General features: G+C 40.3%; 1 long non-coding RNA gene across 1 annotated transcript in view; it reads right to left on the minus strand.

Moving 5' to 3' along the window:
- Window positions 1-11,183: 11,183 nt before the first annotated feature.
- Window positions 11,184-19,446, minus strand: part of LOC107836034 (uncharacterized) — a 17,186-nt gene continuing 8,923 nt past the window's right edge. Inside the window, exons 3-4 of the long non-coding RNA XR_001661890.1 lie at window positions 11,477-11,531; window positions 11,184-11,393 (exon numbers count right to left, since the gene is read on the minus strand). This is a non-coding gene — a long non-coding RNA (uncharacterized LOC107836034). The remainder of the gene's footprint in view (window positions 11,394-11,476; window positions 11,532-19,446) is intronic.

A 19,446-nucleotide genomic window follows, 5' to 3' on the forward strand; every position in this document is an offset into this window, starting at 1 on the left:
AGCGCCGCCCACGCCCTCCCTTCTCACCGCCGCTCCTCTCTCAGCGAGACCCAAATCAGCGGGAGAGGAGAGGAGAGGAGAGGAGAGGAGAGGAGAGGACGTTTTAAGGCTCGGCTCTGGGAGCTGAAAGAATGAGAGCAAAGAAACAGGCACTGCTCTATAGAATGAGACTTCAAACGGTTTCTCACGTTTCATTAACACGTTTCTCTTCAACAAACTTCTCATCACATATTAAAGCTGTTTTTTTTTTTCCTCCTCCACACACAGTCGTCTTAGTGTCACATCAATCCCATCAACACAAACACACAGCTCACCACACCTGAAGCAGCACTTCATCCTCTATGTATATTTTATCAATAGAGTCTGGAGTGAAAGTGACACGGTGCACCTTTGTATTGACAGCTTTAAATATAGATTCTTTATTGGCTGGTGAAGTTCACTGCAGCCGAGTATCAGCGTAGCTGATTTCACAGGTTTGTTCTTCCATAAATCAGAATCACAAATAAGGTAGCAGCTTCGTTGCTCGTTGTCTGCACTGACTTCAGTTCAGTTCAGTTCAAGTAAGACACACAAATACAAATCGTCACTAAAGAACGATCAGAGGAAAACAATCCATTTTACCTGAAGTATTGCAAAATAAATGTGCAAAAATTTAAAACAACATAAAATAAGCGTTTACTGGCAGCTGGTAAAGCTGGTTAAATAACTGGATGAAATTTCATTTTCAACAGTGATATTTTCAGCTTATTTCTCATCCATCGCTTGCGCTGCATGACTTCACTGTGGTCGTTTTATGACTTTATTCTTATAATTCTATTTTTATATCTCCTTAGCACTGCCTAACACTTTTTCGTAATGATACAAGACAATGTCTAATTTTGCTATATTTCAAAAAACATATGAAACTATGCAAATTAATTACTTTATAAGCTGTAGTTTATGACTCAGGAAACAAAGACATTTAAATATGTCTAAATAAAATTAAGCTTAAAAAGAACAAGGTTTAAAACTTAACTAACCACCTGAAAGGAGGAAATGTATTTCTCCAGCAGGCCGGCTGCATGCTGATAGCCCTGTGATCGGTCCTGAATGTTTGTTTGAAAGTCTGTTTCCTTGTTTTTATCATCAGTCCTCTCTGTTAGTTGTGACCTTCTCAGGTGACCCTTACATTTCCAATCAGATCTGCTCTTTGCCTCATAAAAACAGCGTGGCACTTCGTGCTGGCCCCGGCCTCCATACCTGCAGCTCGCTAATTTGTCTCCGGGTAACAGAGCTCTTAGAAAGAGCCAGGCAGAGCGCTAGGCAATTTATTAGTCTAATTTAAAATGTCTGTCAGCAAAATGCTGCGGGAAGCGATAACTGGGTCCATGATGACAGCACTGTAAATGGGGAGTGTCATGTTATAACAGGGATGCATACAGTCAGCGTTCATCATGCCAGGTTTAAGACGCTGACCTGCCGGAGCCAGAGGACAAGCAGGGTGTGCTGGTGACTCACGTACACCAATTCAGCCAGATAGAGAAGTATACACACACACGCAAACACACACACACTCACACACACACACACACACACACACACACACACACACACACACACACACACACACACACACACACACACACACACAGACCATTAGAGAGGGTTTATCACTGAGGGAAACTCATTTACTATCTGGGACATGAAGAGCTGACCTGAAGAAGCACGTTTCTGTGTGTTTATCGACGGCTTGGTATTATTTTGTGCAGAGGCGTTCTCCTTGTTGGAGAGCTGCACGACGTGAAGGTAACTTCACAACATTACGATTCTGGATGATTGCTTGTCATAGTTTCCGTCTGGTGGAGAGATTCAATTCTACTTGAAGGTACTGAATGAAGAGTAAAGGCAGGTCTGCTTTGCACCAATCTCTTCGGCATCAGAGTGCCTCAGACTTTCAGCCAAAGTTTGGTTGGCTACGCTATAATGTCACTTTATTAGCTTATATGTGTGAGTGTTACTTTATGGTTGGTCTCCACATGTCAAGCTCAATTTTCCTGGGCATTTGGTAAAAAAAAACAAAAAACAAAATCAATCTAAGTATTTGTTTTGAACATAGACGAGCCAGTTGGATCTCTCTGTCTTTTGCTTTTGTTGTTTTGTTTGTTCTTTATTGTGGTGTTTGTTTGTTCCAGTACCGTCTGCTTGGTGACGTCAAATTTTCCCACATACCCACAAAGTGGACATCGGATTTATTTGAACCTTTTTCAATCTCTCCTGAATCGTAGTAAATGAGAATCAGGATTCTTATTTTTTTGGCACTCCCCTGGTGTATATATGTATGTGTTTGTTTACTGTATGTCCTGTGGGTATTTGTATGTGTGTGAGTGTGTGTGTGATTTTCACTTTCAGATGGTGGGTGGCAGGGGTGAGCAGGACCAGCTGGCTAAGTGTACAGGGCACTGCGGTGACCTCTGACCCCCAGCCAGTGGGGGATCTGGGCCAGCAGTGGCACGGCCATAAATCCACAGACCTGGAGCATGTGGAGGCATTCTGGAGGCAGACCCTCCGGCCGGCTCTACCCCGCTCACCCCCTCCTCCATGGCAGCGTCTTTGCTCTCTGTCAAGTGCAAATTGTTCCCATGGAAATAGGAAGAAACCCTGCTTTTATTAATTTGAAAGGCTTGAACAATGGGGTTCATGTTGCACGATTCAGACAGCTTTTTTTGCCTTCAGTCCTCAGTAAATCGCTAAAGAATTAGCATATGTCATCCCCCACAGTGAAACTCCAATGACAGGAAGAAAAATAATGAAGGAGTAGTATGCAAACCTTCGGAACAGTGTGCAAGAAATCAAAGTGAGAGGAGGAAAACACCCCCCATGACTCACACTTCTATTTGTCACATGTGTCACATAGAAATCCAGGATTGCTGATTGGATTTTGATGAACCTTGGGATAATGAGGCATCTCACCACGGCGTTTCTGCACTTTTTCCAACTGATCATTATGTCACAGACTAATGGTTCTCACATTTTTCCGAAGGCTACAACGAGAACACACTTAAACCTCGAAAACATTAATTGGCCAAAAATGTGAAATCTGAGACTAACACAAGAACTAAGACAGTCAGGTTGAAGAAAAGAACTGGATGGCCAAATGTCAACTGGCCTGTTCATTATGTGACATTTGAGAGAGTGCCTCTGAAACCACTTGCTCATTCCGGTATTTGGAAGAGTAAACAAACACAATCCTGTGTAATTACAGACTTAATTAACTCAAGTGCTTCACTGGAACACGAGGACGGAAAGGCCAAAGTCAGAGAGGTTCTCCTGCTGATTCTGTAGGTTATCAATGTGTCACGTTTTGCGTGTACGGGTATGTGGATGTGTGTGTGCGCGTGTGTGTGACAGTTACACAAGTCGTTTAAGTGCGTCCAGCTTTGCTTAAAAGATAATAATAAAAAAATGCATTTTTAAATAATTTATGCAAATTTATTTTCACTTTGTCTTTAAAGTCGCTTCTTTTCTTGTCATTAGCATAGCGAGCTCTTGTCAGTAACATGCTCGCTTTAAATGCCACCGTAAATGGCTCTTTTTGAGGATTGTTGATTTACAAATGAATTTCACGACCAGAATGTTAATAATAACGGCCTTCAGGGCTGCAATTAAGTCTTTTTATTTCCTGACCGAGTTTGTTTTTCTTTGATCTTCAGTACATTATAGATTTTTATCAGAGACAAATGTTCCTCCAGTGTTTGGTCGTGTCTCAAAATGCATTGTTCATGAAATTATCTGTTGTAGTCCATATGAAAACAGAGCAAAGTCTGGTTAAACTTTGTGTTCAGGTGAAACCCAAGATTTTAATGCTTAACCTAGAATGACTCGTTGATGACTTGTTGGTTTAAATTGTCGACCAAATCTTCAGGACTTTGCGATCATCAAGCAATCTAAACTCAAAATTAGATTAATCATATCAGTAATTTAGCTAATTTTCTCTGTATTTCATGAAATTATAGACCCAAAATGATTAAACACTTAAGTAATAATTACGACAGGCTGCTGAGTATATGAACTGGGTAGGCAAGTATGAACTTTGGGTTCAGTCTATTACTTTTTCGGTAAATTATGGGTTTGTTTATTACTGTTTTTGTTTTCTGCATAGAATGTTGATAATTTACGAAAATAAAGTGAACTGAACTAATAATTGATTAAGTAAATTTATGGCTGATAGACTAACATATATATATATATATATATATATATGGAGATTGCTGCAATATTTGAGTTGCGGTTGTGTAAATGCTGAAGCAGTGGTGCATGTTTGATGTAGTTGCAGAATTCTTTAACAGCTTCTAAAAATGTTTGGGAATTTTGTTTTCCTGGTGATCAAATTATGAATGCTACACTGTCAAACATGCAGAGAGGGGGTGTGGAGGTGCTGATGGAGCATTAGTTAGTAATATTGAGGCAGTCTGTCTTCCTACACCATTGAAACACAAGACAAATACACAACCTTTGACAGCGTTGGGCCCCCAGGACCCCTACTGTGTCAGCACCAAAGTCCACATCGTGAAGATAGGCAGCCAGCCTTCTACCCCATGTGCCAGAGTCTCTTAGTCTAGACTCCAGATGTTGGCAAAAACATAACCCAGCATTTACTCACCCACTCAACCACCTACACACACAGACACACACACACACCAAGACACATGCATGAACACCCATGCACGAAGTGACAACGAAGCGGGCTCAGCAGATCCCGTCTTCACAAGGCAGCATCCCTGCCAGATGTCATCAAGTGCTGATAGACTCTCACCACGGTTGGAGACCAGTCTGTGTGGGAGTGTTTGCATTTGTCTCTGTGTGTATGTGCACACATTTTTTTATTCTTTTTTTTTTTTTTTTGGAACTGCAACATCACTGGTTGAGCATGTTTCCCTGTGCATACGTTGAGCAGTGTATGTACAGCAGCCTGCGAACAGCAGCAGCACGCAGCGTGAGCCACGGCAGACAGAGCTGCTCCGTTTGACGAGGTGCTAAATGTTTGTTGTTCTTCTGAATGTCTAATTTGTTGCCACAACATATGCATGTCTTCAGCTGCTGAGTGATGATTATGCATGGCGAACTGAGGAAGACTGTTTCCCTCATTACAGAGGCTCCAAATGGCAAATATTCTCAACTTTAAGCATGCACCCAGCAGGAGGATGAACTCACTGACAGTGACTGATGGATAGGCAGCTGCTATATCTAACAGTCAATGTCTCCATTTATCATGTACAATGGCTGTCATCTGTCTTTATTTGTAAAACGTATAATGTTATATCAAAGTGAGTTGTTTTAACACAATCTTATGTTACATACAAAGCTCATTATCACAGCCACGGAGGAACCAACTCAATCCAGCATGAAAATAAACAACAAAAAACAAAGTTACTTTGCATGGTTTAAAATGACATTGTCTTTATATTTTAGAAATTTCGGAAAGTCAATAATAAATTGCCAGCCTTGTTGTTAATGGTCTTGTTTTCCCAGCCAGTTCCTTACAATTTAAGGGCGACAAAATAATAAAACTCATTTTTTTATTCATTATTCTGTGATTTCTGGGTGCAGATAGTTTTTGTCACTTCGAACTCCATTCATACCCACATATTACAGTTTCATCTTTACTCACTTCACACATATTAATTAGAGTTTGAGGTTAGAGTTGGTGACATCTTATCCTGACTTCTGTCAGGTATTAAAACCATAAACATGAACATTTTAACATCAGATTAGAAAGGAAAGTATAACTAAACGTCATCATTCAACCCAGCATCCTTGGATAAGTGACTCATTTTTTTGGTTTGTTTTTGTTATTTTGTGACATCACAGAATGAACTGAAAAGTTCAATTCGTGTTGTAGTACTGGAGTAACTGTTAAGGATGATGGTATTTGGATAAAATGGGATTGACTTTAAGATGTTTGAGAACAGTTGCTTAATGTATTCTTTATGTAATAATGCTTAAGTCATGTCAGCTATATTATAATTGTAATGTATTGGTTGGTGGTTGACATGTCAAATCTATTCTAAGCACTTCAGTTTACTGAGGTTCAGGAGACTGCATTAGTATTACTTCCTGTTTACATATTACTTCCTGTTTCTCCTCCCAGTCTCACCTTTCTGCCTGAAAACATCACAAATAATTTTGATCATTTAAATTGTTGTCAGTAAAAATGATTGACCATCCTGGGATGTGCTCTGGGTTTGAGATGTTCTTAATTCCATGTAGTTTTTACTTTCTTTGACGCAGCTAACTGTGATGAAACAATATTGGACCTTAAATGCTAATTCATGGTACCTGATGTCTTTCATTTTTTTCAAACCCATTTTCATCCATACTTGATCATGGCTGAAAGCCTTGATGTGTCGAATCCTCTTTATGCAGTGCTAACAACATGGATGTTCCATCTACATCCAGTAAAGCTGATTAATTCAATTAACTTTTGATTTGAGAAATTAAGGGAAATGGATTTCCACTGAGATTAAAAAAGGGAAAAACAATTCTGCAAAATTTCTCTGAATGGATGCTAATGGAAATAAGCCAATTCTTTTCATTTAAAGAAATCTAGTTCACTTTAGTACTCATCTTGATGGGCTCACTGTTGAGCTATCTCTGGGGGGGAAAAAAGTTGCAGTAGAAAGAAAGACAAACTGGACCGTCCATGTTTAATGAGTGATGATGGTGTCAGCAACAGACATGAAGGATCACATGTGCACCTGCATCCATGTTGACCTGACAACACACAGCCAGCTAGCCAGCAGGGCACACAGACATAAACATAAACATGAACACACAAGGGCAGGAGGTGGTGCTGTTGTCTGGGCTCCACCTCTGTCCATCTGCTGCCCAGTCAGGAGGTTAACCTGAGGGGGAAGTGAACCTGTGAGAAAACACTCCCAGTATTGCTCCTGTCCAACAGCAGGGGGTGGAGGGTGTCGGATGACTGAGAGGGAAGCCTTGGACTCAGACCTGGATTCTAACCTAAGGCTTTCTGACTTTGTCTGCCTGTGACTTTGTGTAGCTGTGACCTACTTCCTGGACTCCATCCATAAAGTCTTAGGGTGTTTTCACACATGAGAGTCCAGTAGACTCAGTTCAGTCGGGGACCAAAGTTGCAACATTTGTTACATTTTCTGATGCTGTGTATTGCTTTTATGCTGCACCGTGTCCAACCAGCCAAACCCTTTGAGGAACCTGTTCCCCTCCTCGCCTGTGGTGGCACTGCACCAAAAACCACAGAAGGAAACAACATGAAAACCTCTGAAGAAAGAAGACACTGAGCACAAGTCAGAAGCCTGACTAGCTTTCTGTTTGAAAGCTCACAACCGGTCCGTTTTTCTTTCACAAAATACAATTTATTTTATTTGAATAGTTAGAAAATGAGTATCTGGTGTTTTTATTTTGCTACAGAACAGTTTGTCTTCACCCAGTTCAGCCCTCTTCTCCAGCTCCAACCCTCCTGGTTTGCGTTGCCACGCCTAACCCACCCACCTTGTCTCCTTCCTTTTAACTTTGGAGCAGATGGCAGGGCCCTGCTCTCTCTGTGTGAGCTTGACTGACAGAGGCCGGTCATCAACCTCCATAGACGGCTGATGATGAGCCGCTCAGCCCAGTCCTCTGACGCCATGTCCTTTACCTGCTTTTCATCACTCTCCTTCAAACCTCCTTCACTCTTCAGTGTCTCTCCTTTATTTGTTGCTCTTATTTCACTACATATGCTCTCTAGAATCAGTTTAATCACTGAACTGTTTTTATAGTCAGTGCTTTTGATTTTTTTTTGACCAATGTTGCCAACTGGGCTGCTTTTGAACACGTTTGGTTTTTTAAAAAAAAGAGGGGGGGGAAGCTTTGGGTGGATTGTTAAAATTTGGGCGGCTTTTTGCATTAGTTGGGTTTGTAGAAAGTGTTCAGAGAAAAAAAAAATATTTTGAAATAGTTCTCATTGTGTGGTGGGAAAGCACAAAACCTTTAATAAAATGACATGTTATTGAACTTATTAGTTAATATATTTTGAAATCTCCAGAATCTCTCAACTGTGACATTATGACTGATTAGTCGTTGGTTAATCATGTGTCACTATGTATTAGTTTTGTTAAACAGAAATCCCAGGGCAACATCATTATATAGAAGGACATAGCACAAAAAACTCAAGTCTCATTGTGTTCAAAGAGTCAGTATATAACAAAAGACGACGTAAAATATTGTGAGTAGTCAAAAGTTATCACCATGAATTTCATTAGAAGTTAAAGTTTGGCCTGTGTTTTTTTCTTTTTCTTTTTGAGTTGGGTGGGTTTTATGTAGTTAGGCTGGAAACTCTGTTTGTGACCTAAAACATATTTTTGGACAATCCTGACAAGCTCTGACTAGTTTCAGCTGATTTAGTTTAAATCCACCATTTATTAATGTTTAGGCAATAATTCCTTTCTTGCCCCACTTTTAATATTAGAACTTTGGTGGGTAAAGATGTAAGAAACATGTTCAGAATGAAGAAAAGAATGTGATCTAGTTACTTCAAGTGTACCTCCCATTAACCTCTGAGCCTAGCAGTGAGACAGATCTAGTGGCTTTGGGTTCCTCTGCCTCCGCTGGTCCTCCTGTGCTTTCAGGGTGACAGCTGTGGTGAACAGGAGGGAGTCTTCAGCTGCTGAAGACAGGCCAAGAGCCTCCTCACTGCCACTAAAACCATCCTGGAAAAAATCTTTCAGACCAATGTCAAATCTCCAATGTCAAAGCTGCATCCTGGTGAGGGCACCGCCGTGCAGAACAAGCTCTCTCACCAGCAGAAACTCTTCACAGAGCCGCACTGTTCAGTTGCAGATCCGTGTAAATCTGCAGCAGCTCTCTGCTGAGTCAAATTGATTTTCTTTCTCTCTCTCTTGAAAGAAGTAGGTCTCTGTCCCACCAAAGACCATAATCTGGCAACATAAATAGAGTTGCAAGATGGAGAGGAAATGAGCAAGGATCCATCTTCAACGCACCGCAGAGAAACAGCTGTTTCAGGTCACAGCGAACAATAACCTCCCTCCTCTTCGTCTTCCTCTCCCTCCTTTCATCCTCTCTCTCTCTTCCTTTCCTCCTGCACATTTTGAAGCTCCCCATCTGACCGTCTTCAGTCAGTGTCTTCCTGTCTGTTTAACTACTGATCTTTCTTTCTCTTCCTGTTGTGTGGCTGTATCGGCAGAGTTCTCATCTTTTCTTCACCTTCACAGTCCCAGGATGTTTGTTTAAGCGCAGCACAGATGGGACACATTGATGACTAAGCTCAAAATTAGCAGCTAAAATAAAAGACGCTCTCAACATCTGGGAACGGGTCCAGAATAATTCAGGAAAACGACCTTTACGTTGCATGTTTTTCCTTAACCTAAGGGGGTTATGTTGTATAGCTGGAGGTAATAAATAACATACTCAGACTGGCACTGTGTGACCTTTGTCTTTTTCTCTATGGTTTCCAAAAGGAATTTCAAAAACAGAAAGTTCTAGAAGTTTCAAACAAAAAAAATGTTTTAGCACAAATTATTTTTTAAAATGTTTGATAATATGGGGGGGAAAATCCACAATACTTGTGCTTATTTACTTTATTTGGCTGCTGTTCCACTATTTTTCATATCTGTCATGTATGTTGGCAGGTTGAAAACCATGTTAAGCAGGTCTGAACTTGGGACATGAAGGGGATTTTATGGGACAAGTCCTATCATGTCTTAGAAGCGTGTTTGACTTTTGTTACACTCTGTCTTTAAACAGAGTGTGTGTATTGGGATCAATGGTGTGGAATTCAGAGAATTCAACTGCATCAGGTTCGGGTATGTTACTTTTTCTCTGACATTATCTTTTAGTATGCAACAGACTGGCGACCTGTCCAGGGTGACCCCGCCTCTCGCCCTAAACGTTTCCTTGGAGATAGGCACCAGCAGACCTCCCAACCTCACCAGGGACAAGGGTGTAAGAAAATGGATGGGTGGGTGGATGATCTTTTAGTACTACTTTTATATGTTTAATGAAAAGCTAACTGTTTGAATAAGGTGTCAGTGTCAGTGTCAGGTGTCAGATTAGCAGCTACATCTTTTCTTCACTGCCTATTTTTTTGCACTTATATACATCAGTTGCATTCATGTCACCCATATAAACTTTGTCACAGCATTCTGAAAGGTCTAATTCTGACCTTTTCGTCCCTTAAAAAAATCAGATTTGTGCTGGTTCTCTGTGTGGTACTGAACTGAATATGTATCCTAATGTGTTAAAAGCTTCTCCAGTCTGAATGGTCACATCACACTTTATCCAACTTTTAATATTGTTGACATAAGACATGCATCATAATTATGTACCAGAAGAAACAAGGTAACATGGTAAATCTGGATGCAAGGACTGGCTAAAAATTATTATGAAGTTATGAAAGAAGCGTGTTCTACTGAAGCACATCACATCACAGTCACTCCACTCCTGGTTCTGACTACCCATCCACACAGACTTCACTCAGGCTAGTTAACATGGCCACCGAGTGCAACAATAAGTCGTGTCTCTGCCATTAGCTTATTGAGCAGCACATACACGAGCATGGTTAACAGTGCTAGGACCCTCCTCCTGGCTCTGATTGGATACATTTCATCAGACGGCAATAACGGATCTTTCCACTGATCATCTGTCTCATAACATTCTGTCACGACATGATCACATTTTTGGCAATCATGTAAAAAAAACAATAAGACCATATTTGGTGCGAATTGAAATAAACGTGTCTGTTGGCAGCTGAAGCTGAAAACTCGTGGATTTTTCCCGTCTTCAGCACCAGCTGGGCGGCGCCTCCATCACGTTGTGTGTTATCTCTGTATCTCTGAGACAACTTTTCTTTTACACCAAGTTAAGTATTAAAGTAACACAATGTGTGAGTTGAGATACACAAGATGCAGCAATATCTTTCTTGCTGCATTGAATCCTTTCTCGCTCACAGATAACACCGTGGATGTGCCGGATTACACACACACACACACACACACACACACACACACACACACACACACACACACACACACACACAAAAAGAAACGCTTTAGACATCTTCTTCAGTGTGTGTGTGTGTCAACGTACGTGTGTTGACCTGGACCATTCAGACCTCTAGACAGCTTATTCACCGCAGACAGATAGCAGCAGAAACCTTATCTAGTCTACCTTCTCTGATAGTGTATTGATGGGCCAATGGGCTGAATTCAGGAACAAAGGCACAGATAAGTCTGGGAGGAGGAGGAGGGGAGGAGCTGAAGAGTGGAATAAATAAGCAGAATATATTGAAATAAAAAAATAAAAAGTGCTGCCATGACAGCTGCTGCGGCTGACAGGAATGATGTCACAGTGATATTCTCGCTGTCTTTGAGCGATGCTTCCTCAAATGAACAAGTTTGACATGAAATACTGAACTTTTCTAACACATGAATGGAAGAAAGTTTTGTTTTAACATTACATTTACTGACCTGGATGCACATCTGCAGTGCTTCAGGCAACTTCTGTCATTTTTGTAAATCCTACAAAAGAACATACAGCCACATTAGAATATACTAGAACATGAGTCACGTTTGTCAAATTAAAAGTAACTTTTGAGAGTAACAACCTTTGAGCAGGTATTAAATATACTTTTAAGCCCACATTCCTGTTTTTAAAACAAAAATGTTTTAACTTTAGTTATTTCTTTTATTATTTTAAAAATAATGTTTTGTTGGTCTGATGTAATATTCCAATTGAAAATGTCATGTTTTCATTAACTGTAAGCAGGAAATTATTTCAATTAGTGATAAAGTTTCTACAATAAAAAAGACTTTCAATGATATTCTACTTTACATAGTGAGTGTGTATTTGAAAAAGAACTACTGCAAAGTTAACAGTCACATGAAGCTAATAGCGAAAATTCAACCTGGAAGACTCCATCCCCTCCGTTCGTCCATCGGCGTCATGCTCATCTCAGTCCTCAGCGCTGGACCTCACCTGGCGTGTCCAATCATCAATCAAGCTCAGCATAAAAGGATCCACACCCAAGTCGTCGGCCGCTTCCCAGCTGCGTTCAACCCACCACCTCCCCTTGTCCACCCACATCCTTCGGCTCTCCAGGATGGCACCCTTTCCAGACCTCCACCACCAGTGTCGGGCCCCGGGGGAGAGCATCCCTAATCGGTTATCGGGATGTTCATCGAGTTCACATCAAATCTCAGCTCAGATCAGCTGCCGGGGCCCGAGCGCCAAAGAACTGTTATTCATTGCTGTCATTAAACCTTTTAATTGTTCCTTTTTCTTCGTCTGAGTCTTTCCAGATTGAATTATTTTTACCCAGTTTCTTACCCAGTCCACTGACATCGCAAATCGGAATTCCTGAAAAAAGGATAAGCCTTTTTTTTTTTTTTCTTTAGAGAAAACTAAAATAGTTACTTCCTGACATACTCAGACTTCTATGAACCTAGAATTTAGTATAAATTGCAACTGGTATCAAAATAAAGCTCTTCCAATTCTGGCATCATTTCACAGTTTGCACACTCTCATCTCAACACGTTGGTTTCCCTCTGTGGTGAAACTGAAGAGCTCAGTTTATTCAGAGCACATTCATGGTAAAAAGGATTCTTTCTGGAACTGAACGCTGCTGCTGCTGGTATGTTACACAGAGTCGTATTTAAAATCTGCTCAGAATCTTAATTGTTGTCCTGGAATTTTGTTTTCCACAAGATGAATCCGACTAATTGAATCTTCCTTGAATAACCAATTTTCACTGGAATATAATCAACCTCTTAGTGGCTTTCACACATACACACACACACGCACGCACACACACGCACGCACACACACATACGCGAACACACGGACTCTCTTCCTGTCATTACTGTCAACAAGCTATGCTGCATTCTTATTAATTCATTTCTGAGTTAAAACTAGAAAGTAAACTGGAAACAAAACAGTCTCAGCTCTGTTTGTTTTCCGACTGGAATCATTAATCATCTCATTCAGCGCTATAGCTTCACAGATACAGCTGGAAAAACAAATATTAGATATTATATCTGTTGTAAAAACAGTGAACTCTCACATCAGTAATGTGTACAGTTGCTGGGAAAATGCTCAGCGGCGAACAGATTACATCAAGAATATAACAAACAGACTTTCCAGTATGCTTCCAAAAGCTCCAAAAGTTGGAATATTACAACACTTCTGAGAGCTGGATAATTATTACATACACTTTAGAACCATAACTCCTTATGAAACAATTAAAAGTGAAATTTACCGGCTCCAAGACTGTTACATAGGCTTCGTTTAACTGAAAATTATTTAAAATGAACATTTTGTGATATCACTTAAGTCATATTGCAAACCTGAACATGTACAAAGAGTCAGGCAGTGCTATGTGTTTTCTGGCCACATAGTATCATTGTAACTATGTTACAATCAGTTGTTAAAAAAATTGTGTACTTATCAAATAAAAAAAAAATTACTTTGTAATTTAACACCTCTTTAAGAGAGTCCTGCTTTGAAACTCCTCCTTCAGGAAGTCATCACAACATCCTCTAACAACGTTTTTACCAGAGCTGCACTGAGAAGTAGCTCCTATAATGAGCTCAGCAGATGCTCAGTCCCACCAGGTGTTTGCTGATTGCTGCTGCTAGTCTGAAGGAGCTGAGCAGGAAGTTGAGAAGAGAGGAGCTCTGTGAGGCGGAAACTTGGAAAGAGCAGCTCAGCGAAGGTGGGGTTTGGTTCCTGCACCAGACGTTTTGCACAGCTGAATGGTTGCCATGGAAATTAAAGGATTTCTCAAACATGAAATGTTGAGGGAATAACATTATAACATGATGTGAAGCTCCAAAAAGTTGATTTTAAATAGTACTACACTTTTAAACCAATACTTTGTCAATAGTTTAGGAAGTTCTTTTCTCCTCACTGAAACCTTTTGACAGTCAGATGTGTCTGATGCTTTGGAAGCTTTCTGCACACCATGGCCTTTGCTGCGATGTGACAAGATAAGTTGAACTCCACTGGAGGTCAATATTAGTTACTGTCTCCTGTTTAACATTTGAATGTTGTGACAAATTTGTTTTATATTCTTCTTAAAAATTTATTTTTAAAAAAATCTTGCCAAATACTTTTAGTCTAGTTTCTAATGCAAGTACTGCAGCAAGACAAAAACTAACTTACAAGTAACTGTTCAGGAAGACACAGGAGAATGTTTTGAGTTGAAAAACCCTTAATACTGATGGAAACGTATCAGTTCCACTGGAACTGATTATTTCCTATAAGAAGATATTTTCCCCATGTTGTAGGTGAAATAACCTGTCAGTGGAATTAGTATCTTTTCATCAATACTAAGGAATTATTAAGTTAAAACAAGCTGCTAGAGCTTGCAGAAAAGTTGCAAGTTAGTTGTGTCTTATTTCAAGTGAATGAAGATATTTACACTAGAAACTAAACCAAAAGTTCTTGTTAAGGCTTTGTGTTTTTGCAGTGTTACTCGTCTCATTGAACGTAACGTTTTTAACGTCATGAAATCCTGATGTTTAAACAGAAATATGAGGACTTCATTTATCCAGAGTTGGAACGTTGTAGGACACCTTCAGCTTCCATGCATTTCTGATGGTGGTGCATTTGGCAAAGTTTAGCATCCATTAAAAGTTGCTCTCCTCTCACCAGCTCAGTAGTTCATCCTGGTGGAGTTAAGAACTCCTTTCACATCCAGTCTGAGTCTCCGTGATGCGGGTGTTCCCTGCATAAGCCTGTGTGTGTGTTTATGTGTGTCTCTGTGTGTTTAAAACTTCCTTCCTGTTTGCATGTGCTGCAGCCCCATATGTGTTTCTCAGGCACATGCGCATATATGGTGTATTTGCACAGTATATGCATATTTACATCCTTACGCACAAATGCCAGAGCAATAACTCTCCGACGGCGTATGATTAATTTCTGTCTTACCTGCCTTTTTACTGAATTACTCTGCGGGGCCCTGAGGGGCTGCTGCTGCACGCAATGCTGCAAATAACAGCTCAAATGAAAAAATGCAAATGATCAGGCGAGAGACCCAGCACTGAATCCACGGGGACACTCACACAGCCCACATACACAACCGCACAAACAAACGCTCTCGTTCACTTCTCTCTCTCTCCATCCATCTACAACCTCCCCACCCCCTGCCCCCCACTCCACAAACACACACCCTACTCCCTCCCCACCCCCCCACCCCCACACACACCCTCTCTCTCTCCGCCTTGCAACGAGGAGAGGAAGCCGGATGGATATCAGCAGGGGTCAGGGTACTGCTCGCAGTGAATAACAGAGGCATAATAAACAGAAGCCTTCACTCAAATTATGAGTGCTGTGGTTTCTCACACACACACGCACACGCACAAAGGCACCCAATCAATCAGCAAAGTTTCCCCTATCTCTCCCACATATGAAAATGGAACTTCAGAAATTAGCTCATTTATTTTGGACAATTAGGGTTATTGGAGTGTGACAGTGAAAATTTAGTGTTCACTGAGGCGTGGGCTCGGCAACAATAGCAGCAAGCCAATTGAGTGCGAGAAGCATTTAAAGCTGTAGTATTTACTTATCAACGCTCCTGCCGGTTCCGTGTTGATCTCATTAAAAAGCTCTTCCTCTGTGTTCCTTTCTTCGGGCGGGACAGACGCGTGGAGAGGTGGGAGATGCGAAGGGGGCAGCCATCCCTGTCGCACACGACATTATAGCCCAATCGAAAGGCAAGAAACGGGCCCAGAAAAGGAGCACGCCGCGTATTAAAACCCGGACCCCGCCTGCAGGATAAAGGAACGCCGCTGATCCTCGGAATTTAATTTGTTGTAGCTAAAAGGCTTTACTCTGCTTGTTTTGTTGCAGAGTTCAACAGGGTCCTTGAATCTGAAATTTCTGATTTCACCCCCTTCCCCCACTTCTCCCAGAAACTAACACTTCTTCTCACCGGTGGTGAAAAGTCATTAAAATACATATTTGTTATTTCCAAGCTGCTGAGTTCTGGGTGTGAAATAAATGCTTCAATTTTGTTATTGTAATGTTTTTTAAAGAGCTGCTAGTGCTCATTACTGCTGGTGCTAATAGCTGCTAATGCTAGCTAGCTGCTAGTGCTAGCAAATTTTTCCAAGCTAATCTTAATGATCTCAATATATCAGAGCAAATTCATATAAAAAATCATCTTGTTTTCCTGGTGTCTAGTTATTAGCATAAGCTGCAAAAAGTGGATGTTTTGTATACTGTGCTTCAAAAACACGCACTACAAAATAACCCAGCATTTCAGAAAAACAACGTTACTTAAAATCAAAAATGGAGGTAGTAGTGTTAGAGTGTGAAAGTTCTTTGCTTCTTCAAAACATGGACAACATGTCATATTTGGTGGAATCATGGATTCTGGTGTATAGGAGAAAATCCCAACCTACAATAACAAGAACTCAGTTTCCAAATTTAAGACCAAGCACAATGGATTAGGCAGCAGAACAATGATCCAAAGAAAACTCAAACATTAACCTCTGAATGCCTCAAAAGAACCAGATGAAGTATCTGGAGTGTCTTGGTAAAAGCCTTGTTGTAAATCTGATCTTCAGCCTGCTCTAAAACCCTTCAACGTTGAATCAGAGTAATTCTTGCTAAGAAGAGGGAGTTTCTCCACAACACAGTGAAACACTCATAGCTTGTCATCACAAACAATGAACGCTAACTGTTAGAGCCAAGAGTGGCGCTATGGAGGACACTACGTTTTCATATAGTATCAATTGGGTTTGGATTTCTTGGTTTTTTAGAAATCAGTCTATCCAGGAAGTTGTGATTTTAACTATTAATGCACTATTAATTCACTCATCGTTTTGCAATTTTCACAACTTTTTTTGCAAATCTGAACAATCATTAATGTTTTCTGTAATGCAACTTTTTAAAAAACCACAAAAAAATGTTGCAACATCCTGGACGCCTTGTAAAATTGTAAATTGAAAACTACTTTTGCTATTTACTCAGGTTATGTCAGTGTGACATTAAAATAACCCTGACCTCTGACCTTAAAGTGCCTGGACCTGGAGTGGATTTCTGCTACCAACGGATTTAATGTAACGTTTATCAGCTTGGTCATGTCTACCCTTGACATTAAAAATGTTTCTTCAACAGTTGCTTGAAGTTGTAGTCAAATGCAGAGATGAGGCAGATTCATCCTTAATTCTGCATTTCTTAAAAAGTTTCTGCAAACAGCTTTAATAATAAAAAAAAAACCTTAATGTTAAGATGCCAGGTGGGTCTTCGGCCCAGCTGTCCAGACACCCGGGACATTTACGTCATGTCTTCCCCTTCTCTCTCTTCTCTTCTTCCTCTCCAGCTGCTGATGATTAAAGGCCACTAGAGCCACAAAACCTCTTTTTTAAAGAAAAGTTTTTCATTATGATAAAATAAAGGTTTTGAAATATAAAAGAATATTTAAGGGAAGGGGTTATTTTAACAGGAGAGGAAACTAAAGTGCTCTGTTTGCTCAGATGCCAAAACAAGATAAATTTATCTGCAGCAGCTGCATTTCTCAGACTTCCTTAAAATCTCCTCCAACACTTCATCTTATTTAAAGCAGTAACGATGATGCATCATTGTTTTTTCTTTAGTTTAGTTTTTTTTATTCTTTTCCACCAGCCCGGCTCGTGGTGCTGATTCATCTCCATCGTAACGTAAACTGAATGCAGGATTCTGTTGGACGTCGCAAAAAGGCAGCAGAGACGAATGATAATGACTTCCTGCAAAACTCCCTCTGCTGTGAAACTCAACAGCTTTGCAGACGACAGAGACTGGCCTCACCTGTAGAACAATGCGTCGCACGCCGCTGCAGTACCAGAACCTTATCAGTATGCAGTGCTCTCCCAGCCCCTCAACATCCCACCTAAGAGTTCCTAAATTAAATTTTTAAATTAGCCACCGCCTATTCCTTCATTTCCTTGCTAAGGTCTGCATAATTCATCACAATCCAGCGTGGCAGTTGATTTTAATCAGCCTTTTCATTCAGGGACTGTTTAATCTGGATGGGACTTCATATATATTCCCTTCGCCTCAGACAGAAATCTTCAGGGAGACGAATAAGGAACAAATGACAGGGGCCATCTATAAAGCAATAAATATTTAAGATGCAGTTTTAATAAGTAATACTCTCTACATAAAAGCAGAGTTTGCTGTGGCTTCCTGGTTGTCGTTACATATGCAGATGCTGTGGTTTTATTTTCTTCTTCTTCTTCTTTCTGTGCCATCAGCATGTCTTCAGCATTAACACCTCCACAGATGGATTTCTGATTGCCTAGCTAAATGTGTGTGTCCTGTGCTTCTAAATTATTATCGTGATTAACATTATTAATGGATTTTCTGTTTGCAGTCAATTTACATCCCACTCTTTGAGCAGAGGAGACATGTCAGAGTCTCTCTGCCATCATTTTCACTCCTGCCTTTTTATTTTGTCGTTTTTTTTCACTCTGTTGTTTTTCGCTCCGTCTCTGAGACCTCTGCTCTGCGGAACGGAGAATTTATTGAATCTCACTGCGAGCCGGTGTAAACCTTTAAGTAATGTATTCTGTATGGAAATAGAGGAGGGTGACTGCAGCACCAACACTTCATTACTCAGAGTATGGGTCTGTGCTTGTGCCTCAGTGTGTGTGCGTGTGTGTGCGTGTGCTAAAATGCAGCTATCGCAGTGAGATCTATTGCTGTGGAGCATATTACCATGGGGTGTGTGTGATATTGATCAGTTGAGTTAATCCCATTACTTTACTGCAGGTAGTTCGGGAGCAGAACGAGGGTAATTGTTCATCAGGCAGTATGATAAAAAAAATGGAGAGACAGACAACCAGGATGAGAATGTGTTTTGAATAAAATATAGTTTAGACACTATTTATGGAAGTGAAAAAAAGCTATTTTATTTATTTTTTCTTCATCCTTGAAGTTTTGCAGTTTATGTTCAATTATTTTTGCTAAAACAAAACCATCCCAGTTCACAGGTTTGCGTTATATTTTAAATCGTCACCAAATCTGCAGCATGAAATACAAACACATTATTTTATCTTGGGGGTGTTAATGGGGGGGTTGAGTAGTAACCTGCAGAATATGCTTTCTGTTTACTGAGGAGATTTATGTTCAATCGCAACAATTCAGTTTCAGCCTCAGCTCTGCAGGTCCAACAGCACAACACCTGCTGTTACAGCACAGGCTAACAAAATGTAACGGCGACATTTGTCTGTAAAAATATTCTGACATGCAAACATGTTCTAGTTCATTAGCATATGGATTAATAATAAACTCTGTCAGTCAGAGATGTGAATGAAATGATTTACCAACCTGAACAATATGTGGATGTTTGGATAATTTGAATATCTATCTATCTATCTATCTATCTATCTATCTATCTATCTATCTATCTATCTATCTATCTATCTATCTATCTATCTATCTATCTATCTA

Source organism: Poecilia formosa, unplaced genomic scaffold, assembly GCF_000485575.1.
Source record: "Poecilia formosa unplaced genomic scaffold, Poecilia_formosa-5.1.2 Scaffold36, whole genome shotgun sequence".
Classification (NCBI taxonomy): domain Eukaryota; kingdom Metazoa; phylum Chordata; class Actinopteri; order Cyprinodontiformes; family Poeciliidae; genus Poecilia; species Poecilia formosa.